A 9,014-nucleotide genomic window follows, 5' to 3' on the forward strand; every position below is an offset into this window, starting at 1 on the left:
AGGTCTGTCCGTGTCAGGTGGAGTCATCCCTCCCCTTCTGCGTAATACCTCGACGCAGCCTTGGGCGTTGCACTGACTCCTAAACTTTAGCAACGCCCCTTAGCCTGACATTTGTCTGTACGTTAATGTCCCATGTCCCTAGCCTGTCAAGTCAGTCACAGTCGCCTCACACCCACGTCCCCTATATTGCACGCGTGCAACACCCACACCTATTTAATGTTTTTATCCGCACATTCTGAGAAAGCGTCAACCCATTAAACTAATATAGGTGGTAGTTTGAATTTCTTTAAAAAAAAAACCCTTTATTAAATATTTGTTGGTTATTTACCCTCAAACGATGGTAACAAAAAAATTCAAGACTTCATCAACATTTATCGTAACTAACGGTATCTAATACACATATATTTGTGTAACTAAAAATAGTAACGAAGGTAATAAAAGTTGTTCAATATTATATAAAAGGGAAAAAGAAAAGCAAAGTGAGTTATAAGGCTAGTACGAGAAGTAAATTGCAAGCTTTAAATGAAAATCGAGACACCGAGAAGTTCATTTAATAGCGAAATTATTAAAATACCTGCAAATCAAAAATAAAAAACTTGAAATCGAAACTCCTAATCGAAAGGGATACTGGAAAACTTCACCAAAAATATGATCCAAAAATATAACAATATAATATAGTAATAGAAGATATTACAGATGCGAATGCAACGGCATTTAAAAAAAGTAAATAAAAAGAAAAAAATTGAATATCAATAACGCGGTTGACAAAAATATTATTATCAAATAGGTACTGTAGCCCAACAACTGTTTAGCGTCTGCTGGCTTCTTTGAATTAGCTCAACTTCGCTTGTGAAGCAAAATTTAGTTACTTTTGCTTAATGAGAATTTTTATTTATTGATTGCAAAACAGGAAGTGCAAAATATTAATAAGGTTTATTATTACTTCAAAATTAATTGGAATTTCATTTAATGTGGGAACCACAAAATAATTAAAAATCTTTTTTGTAAGGTAGGCAAAAATGTAGCCAAAAAGGTAAGTGAATTTATTATGTGTTAACTCCTTAACTCGAGCGTCCTCGATCGATGAGTTTACGTAAAATTTAGGCATGTCTTCAATCCCTACCTCAAAATTTTTTTAGTAATTTCATTACAATTGTGAATACAATAACTATTATAGAAATTGTGTAAACTGATATAAATATAGTGTTTTTCTTTCTTAAAATTGATATTTATTTTATTTCATTTAATTTTAGTTCCTTAATTAAGTCTAGAGATAACATTTCTTCCATTTTATTATTTGTTGCCCTTGGCTGTAATATAGCCGGCAAGGGGTTCCTTATCGTTATTTCTTTTGAAAAATATATTTTGTTATTTATTTCTATACTTGTGTTGACATGTTTAATTAAATATGAACCTTGAAGTTTTATACTTTCATTTTCAAATTTTACCTTACCATTAAAGTTATTTAGAAAAATTATGTCATCTGAAATCATTTCTAGTGATTTTACATGTTGGTTATTTTTTTTAGTACAATTATTTATTTTAGTTTTTAGCAGGTGTACTATGCACGTGCCATTCGTAATATCTTTTACAATATCTCTTGAAAAAATTGATAAATTCATATATGATTTACAATTTTCGGTTTTTCCATAAATTTTATTATAACGTAAATAAGACTTTCTTTATTTGAAGCAGTTTTTATTTCTGCAAACTCTAGTGCTTCGCCTAGATTTATAAAAGGTATATTTTCATTTTCTAAAAAACTTTTCGTTATATCCATTTCCTTATTGGATAAAATGTATGAGTTGACTATGTTTGATTACCCCAATTCTCTCTAGATAAATTTTCGATTGTTTGACAAGTGATATGAGGATTGGCTTTAGGGGATAGTTTGGTAGCTGTTCATTGATTGCTGTCTCTAAGTGATTTATAGTATCGTCATAGTCTTGTAGTTCTATAATATTGTAACGAACGAATTTACTGGCAAATCCTCTTATTTGCAATCTTCTGCTAACTTTCGTACCGCTAAACTGTTGAATAAATAACTCCAATATTGAATAATGGAAAAATGGCCGTTATTAAAGCACTTCACAATAACACTTATACTTTGCAACTAGCTTGCTTAATAACCAAACTGACTGAAACCCATCTATTGCCCGACAGATTACATGCTTAATCAAAACTGACTATAGTGCCTCTACCGCTGATGCTTTTATACTCTGTAATTTCCTCGTGGCATCTTCTAGGCGCTTCCAGAATTTACATAGTTAGTTATAAATTTCTCAGCTACATCTACATATGTATAAATTGTATAGCTTCTCTCATACCCAATGCGCTCGTATGTGTGAGCGACACTTCCACAATCACAATTGCATACCTTTAGGAGCATTTTAGATAATATATCTGCATGTGCTTGTGCGTTGCTCTCAGCTGCGCGTACCTACATATGTGTAGACATAATGATTGATTCGTTTATGTAGATACATAATGATTGATCTATGGATGTGCATGCAAGGCGCTGCTTAGCATCGGCTTAGAGATGGCAGCACCCCTTAGTTTTGCTAACATTCGTAACACTGCCCTCCACCTAAGTCTGATCGTCCCGATCAGACAAATCTCTCGATCTAAACGCTGCTAGCATCTCCAAATGTACCACTCTTCTACTCCGTGGTTTCCCAATTGTTTGTATGCGGTAGATGGTGTCACCGATCTCCTTCACAACTTTGTACGGGCCTTCCCAACTGCACCGATATTTGGATGGAACACCTTTCCGCCGGTGAGTGTTGTATAGCAGTACCAAATATCCTCCCAAGAAACCTTCCGAATTAAAGTTCTTGTCATACCTGTGTTTCATCTTACTTCTCATTAACCTGGGCCGTTCCCTCACACTCTGTTGCTTGGCCAATGAAGAACTACTTCGCAGAGCTTGCTCTTGACGGATTGACTTTGCATCATCAGTATCGTCTTGACGTTTCACAACAGTAGTGCGCGCTGGCTTGAAACCACCCTTGCATTCTTTCTGGAAAATTCTTTCAGTCGTTTTAGTGCGTCCATTAGGGTTTGTCAATGTTGCGGGGGGAATGTGGCACCCGGGTCGTAGGGCGCGATCGCACGCAAATAAAGAAATAAAAAAGAGAGAATTAATATCGAGTAATCACAATGTATTATTATTTATTTATCAAATATAAAGTGAGGTATTAGCGACGAGCTACGTTATGTGTTTACAAAAATGAAACTCTCACAAACTAATTATTTCACAACATAAATAGTTATTCCGATTTAATATGCAGTGGTGCAATTAGAACTTAATGGAAATACAAAATCCAAATTTATCAAAGTGCAATCTTCCCGCAAGTGCAAGTAGTTAGGATATAAGAAATTGCCACTTGACAATTCCAAGCGGACAATTATAATTTTATCAATTCAAATGCGCACGGATGAGCGCAATTATAATGCGGAAAACTAGATATCTCAATTAAAATGACAACTCACTGTGCACTTGGAAAATTCACTTTATATTAATTGCAAATATTAATGACGATGAAAATCGCACTTAGTACAAAAAAATGGAAAAAGGTGGGAAATGGTTGATTAATATAACTCACTCTTTACTACTCACCTGGGGCTAGCTGCTGACTCGTTGACGTTCCAAAATAGAAAGAAAGTTCAAAACCGCGAACAAGTCCGCGGCACCTGCCGATAGCTAACTTTCGTTGAGTTTTTCCCCTTCAAAGTTAGCTCTCGGCTGGTGTTAGCCATTACCGGTAATAACAATAAATACATAACTAATGTGCGTGTTAGGGTGGTCCGAAATATTTAGGCTGGTGGCCTAAACATGCCGGCCCCCTTGCGGCGAGCAACTTTAAACTCGGTGAGTACGCCAGCAACCTTCCCAAGGCGGGATAAACTAAATAAATTTAAAAAATATGATACGTATGTATAGTAGGATCGTAAGTACGATCTCCGGCGGACATCCGTGCTCGCAGTAATGCAGCCTCGCTGAACTGTGGATGAAAAAGAGAAGCGTTAGTATTCAAGTACGTGGGGTTGCTTGGTTTAAAATGCACCTTGTGGTATAGTTTACGGTTTTATAGTGGGTGGGCTCCAGACACGACGAGGCCGAATATTGTGGCTTGGGTGAGGAGCCCGCCGACCGTCGACGCGGGTGTGCCGCCGTCCACAATATTGGCGTAGACGTCGGCGCCCAAAGTGAGCAACACTGGCGACGATCGGTAAAACGTCGGATCGGCCAGCTTCATGAACTGGAATGGGGCCGCTACCGACGGGTCCAGATTTGCCGTGGGGTTTAACCTGGCATAGTTTGCTATTACGGTGGCTTGGGTCGTGATCTTTCCCGCTACCCCATACTTTCCTCGAAGAACGATGGTACACCTCGACAGACGTGCGGTATTGTTACGCTCCAGGTGTAGATCCTTGCACAAATTGACATCGATAATGCTGGTGGGAGCGCAGGCATCTAACAGGGCGCGGACCAGGTGTAAACGGCCTCCTGCCTCAATTCGGACTATGGCTGTCGGCGCGATGGCGATCAATGCTCGAGTTATAGTCGGTACCGCTAAATTATCCCGGAGTCGACCACTTCTGAAGCCGGCTGGGGTTGTGGTTTGGCGCGCGAGGGTGGTTGTGGTACCCTCCTTGCGTGGTTGATACGGGGCCGCTCTGCCAGTAGAGAGTCGGGTCGAGCGGAACGGACGCGGCTCCGAGCCGCCTCGGCGCCCACTGGCATTGCGGTGCGATGGGCGGAAAGAACGGGTCTCCGCGCCATCCCCGTGTTCCATGTGTCGCTGATTGCTTTTCTGCTTCTCATGCTGAAGCAGCGGTCGGAAGGATCGTGCTTCTCCACTGGCCGTTGGGGCGATGGCTAAGGCGGCTGCACCTCTCGTGAACTCTTCCATCTCCTTCTCCTCCTCTTCTACCTGTTGGGCCCACGATCGTGTGTCCTCGGTGATGTTGATCGATAGCACCTCGTCGCTTTCGTCGTCGTCGCGGTCTGCGCAAGGGATCGGGCGTGGCCGTGCTTGCTCGTCCTCCATGTGAAGCGTAGTGTGGTGTGGTTCACGGCAGCGGTGGCAACGGTCGTTGCTAGGGCATATCTCTAACCGATGGAACGACGATAGGCAATTGGGGCAGTGCCGGTGTATAAGGACGGCCCGGAGGCGTTCTTCTGCCGACATTCCCCTGTACCGCGGGCATAGTCGTATGCCGTGGTTCTTCTGGCACAACCGGCAGGAGACGGTGAAGGAATCAACGCGTTGCTCCGTCTTGTTGCGTTTGACCGAGAAACCCGTCATTCTGGAACGGGAACTTGTTGTTATTTGTTTTGCATTTTAAGGGAGTTGGGGGGCGTATGGGCGGAGAGTAGAAGCCTAATTGGTCGAGCTTGTGGTTGGCGTACTCGGGTTAAGGGTTTATTTGGGATGAATAATCTGGTTAAGTTATTCTGCCGATGTAGTGACGTGTAGTGGTTGAACCCACTGTTAGGTTTAGTAAAATTTGATTGACATACGCCTAAAATGACCCTTTGTTTTGAAATTAGTTTCATCAGAATGAAATTGCTGATATTGAAAGCCACCAATAGTAAGATTAAGAATTATTAAACATAGACTTAGGGCAAACTATATTTTTTGGTGGTTGCCTAAGGCAGGCAATGCGCGACAATATACGGTATATCACGGTAAACTCGTGTGTTGTCACGGCTCCTTGTAATTGCCCTACAAAAATTTGGTCACAAACCTTACCCGCGCCCATGCAAATGTGACTATGAATATAACCTATGAATGCCTGTAAAATGACTAGTCAAATGACGTCGTGCAGATAAAAGGTGCGACAGATGTAAAGAGGCCTTCATTCGCTGTCTGGGAACACTCTTTGTGTTGCTTTGGGCCATGTTGTGTGAGAATCACAAATTGTGGTGTGTTTGTTGATTCCAACACAACCCTGGCGGGGATAGCCTACACTATCGAGTGTGGTAATTTGTTAGGGCTGTCAGCTGCTCACTCTTCCAATCGTTGGAATGAGACAGCTGTGCGGTGCTGCCAATTAGGCAGCGTAATAAGACATAATGGTCATGTCATGCAATCATTTAGGGACAGCTCGCGTTTGAGTCTTGACGCGACATCAACGCTAATAATTACTTCTGGAAATTTTCATTTTTTTTGTTTTGGGTTTTCCCATCACGTTGATTTTGTTGAATTATTATTTCGTAAAAACATTCTGACCCTTTCTTTAATTATTTTATCAATCTTAAAGATTGTATTGAAATCTCCCATTAGCTCTTCCACCGTTAAGTCTACGCTACTAAACACGTTGAAAGGCTTGGAAATGTTACGGTCTTACATTTCGGAGTTATTTCTTTATAGTTCACGAAACAGTCTAAACTAAGTTGGAGTTTAGAAGAAAACTTAACTTTTCCTAATAAAAATAATAATGGAAACTGATTTAAGGAAAATACCTATTTTGCTTATTTTTTTTCATGGTTTTTTTTGTTTTGATAAAAGGAAGCCCATGATACAAACCAGAGCGCGCCTTCTTGTTTAGGTCTATATTTTCGCGATTATATATGCATTCTGATTTTTGTTCACGTGCTAACGCTCGGGTGTGTTGGATCTCATGGATCCGAGTTGTGAAACCCTTTGGATCGCGCGCAATGTGCTTACTGTGTAAGAAAAAGGCATCGAGTGGCACCCTTGTTTCGTTCATTCAAAATATCATTCATTCATGGAAATGAGTATAGAGACATGTTTGAATGAATTTTCATAATGAAGAAAACTGGTGCTGGGTAAGTATACTAGTATCGTTCCCTTTTGATACTTTTATAAATTTTCTAATTTCTTCTTCTTTTATTTCATTTCAGCTCATTACTATTTTATTAAATATAGTTTGCGTCTAAATACGCACAAGGATGGCGAGATGCTAGTTGATTTTACTAGCCAACATTTCGTTCAATAAATTGCGGAATTAGCGAAAACATGTCGGCTTATTAGAACAAAGCTTAAAGAACAAAAACTGTGTAGCCGTGCTACATATTACAATTTCAAGCTAAACTTTGGGGCATTGCAGCAGTGCTGCTCTTCACCACGCTCATTACCGTTTTACGTTTGAAATCCCAACTTTGATATCTACCCAGCGAAAGGCGTTTTTTTTTTATCAATTGAAATACATCCTAGCTTTGTGGTTGGTAAAGCGACTACGTAACAAAGTTTATTACACAAAGGACGAACGTAATTCGGCCGAATTCCATGCGCAAATCGATCGTCAACAAGCGCTCGATGATGATCCACAAAGTTATGATGTGATCTCGTTCATGGGCGCAATGGCGTGCTCAAAGCTTGTCTCTATATTTACCCGAGCACGGTTTATATTGCACAACAAAACTGCCCGACATGCTTTACTTCACAACAGATGGTACGCGCGAGAATGATGAATTCGAAGGTTGCGGTTTTCATGTTTATCCCGAGGAGTCTGCGACAGTGGCGCATACGTTACGAGGGTGAATTGCGTAACACCACAGATGAGCGCAAACTTTTTCCTGTGCGCCGGAATATGCAATTTACAACGCAAGCAACTTTCTTCTATCACAGTCCCGATTTGAGCTCGGCCATCATAGCAGTGAGGCTTGGAATGACGCATTCTATAATTTACTCAAGCATGTACCCGAAATGGTTGAGAAACGCAAGCACTACGATCAAAGTGGCCGCTTGGTGGGTGAGGTTCAATTGGCGGAACGTTGCTTTCAACTCGAGTTGCGTGGTTTCCGTGATCATAGTTTTGGCACAGAACGTTGCCTCCAATATTAATCGTTATGTTTATGTTGTCCTCTTTTTGGAGGATGGCTCTAGTATGGTGGTTGGTGTTCTAAGTCAACCCGAATTCTTTCTCTCATTGCTTAAAGTTGGTTATATCTGCACGCCGCAGGGTGTTTATGAACCGATAACTGGTTGCAACTACGAACACTACACTTGTGGTGAGAAGGGTACGCCGCCACGTCATAAGACGTTTTTTTTTTTTTCGTATATACGGCAAAAGCTAAATATTTGGTGCAAATTGGGGAGCAACAATCGACTGTGCGTTATGTGGGCTCTGATTGGACTTCGGAGGTGTGCAATCAATTTGTAGCATGCACGGTGAATGGCAAATGGGGTTAAGGTATTACAGGATATCTGTATAAGAATAAGCAAAGTGAACGACCGGATTCGGTGAGCGCATCAGATCCGGAATGGTTTAAGCGCATGAAGAGTTACGAGCGTAATTTGAACAAATGCAAGGAAGAGGAAAAGGAGGTATTTTTCTTCTGAGTGTGGTATGATCGAAAGCAGACGTAGGACTGATATGTGGTCAATGTGGCAGCGCATCGATCGGCTTTACTTTTTAAAGAACAGAGCTTAGAAAAGTCCAGCTGCCAAAACGTCTTTGAAGAAAGCGCTTTGCCTTCGAGGCATATTTGTGAAATAAATTTTCTTTTTTTTTGACCTCAAGTTGTGAAAGGTTTCAAAGGGTTACAACTTGTGAAACAATTACAAAATAAACCACGCAAACGTGTTGTAGTACTCATATCTGGTACGGGTAGCAATTTACAAGCACTTGTCGTGGTACATCGCAGGGTATGCATGCCGATGTGGTATTAGCTATATCGAATAAGCCCGATGTTATGGGTATTGAACGCGCGCAAAAAGCCGGAATACCTGCATTTGTGGTATCGCATAAGTTATATTATTTCACGGCGTACGGGCTTACGCGTTACAAATTTGGTTCCACCACTCCTCCGCGTATCTGATCCAAAAATTGCTACATTAAAAGGAAAAAACAAAGTCAGTTTAAAAAGGCTAATTGTGCGTGTCATCTCTGGGCTATGGCTTTTTTTTGTGATGGCGCTTGCTTCAATGCAGCCTACCAGCAAATGGATTTAGGCTCTCGAGAAGGTAGGTTTTGCGAAAATCCATGGGCTAAAACCATAATGAATACAACATTTTCCTTTCTTCTTACTAGTTAGGCTG

The 9,014-nt window shown here is 40.8% G+C and overlaps 1 pseudogene; it reads left to right on the top strand.

Annotated features, from left to right (window-relative positions):
* The first annotated feature begins 5,567 nt into the window (after positions 1-5,567).
* Positions 5,568-8,315, top strand: LOC137241730 (uncharacterized; annotated as a pseudogene).
* Positions 8,316-9,014: the final 699 nt, after the last annotated feature.

The sequence above is a fragment of the Eurosta solidaginis genome, chromosome 2, assembly GCF_040869045.1.
Source record: "Eurosta solidaginis isolate ZX-2024a chromosome 2, ASM4086904v1, whole genome shotgun sequence".
Classification (NCBI taxonomy): Eukaryota; Metazoa; Arthropoda; class Insecta; order Diptera; family Tephritidae; genus Eurosta; species Eurosta solidaginis.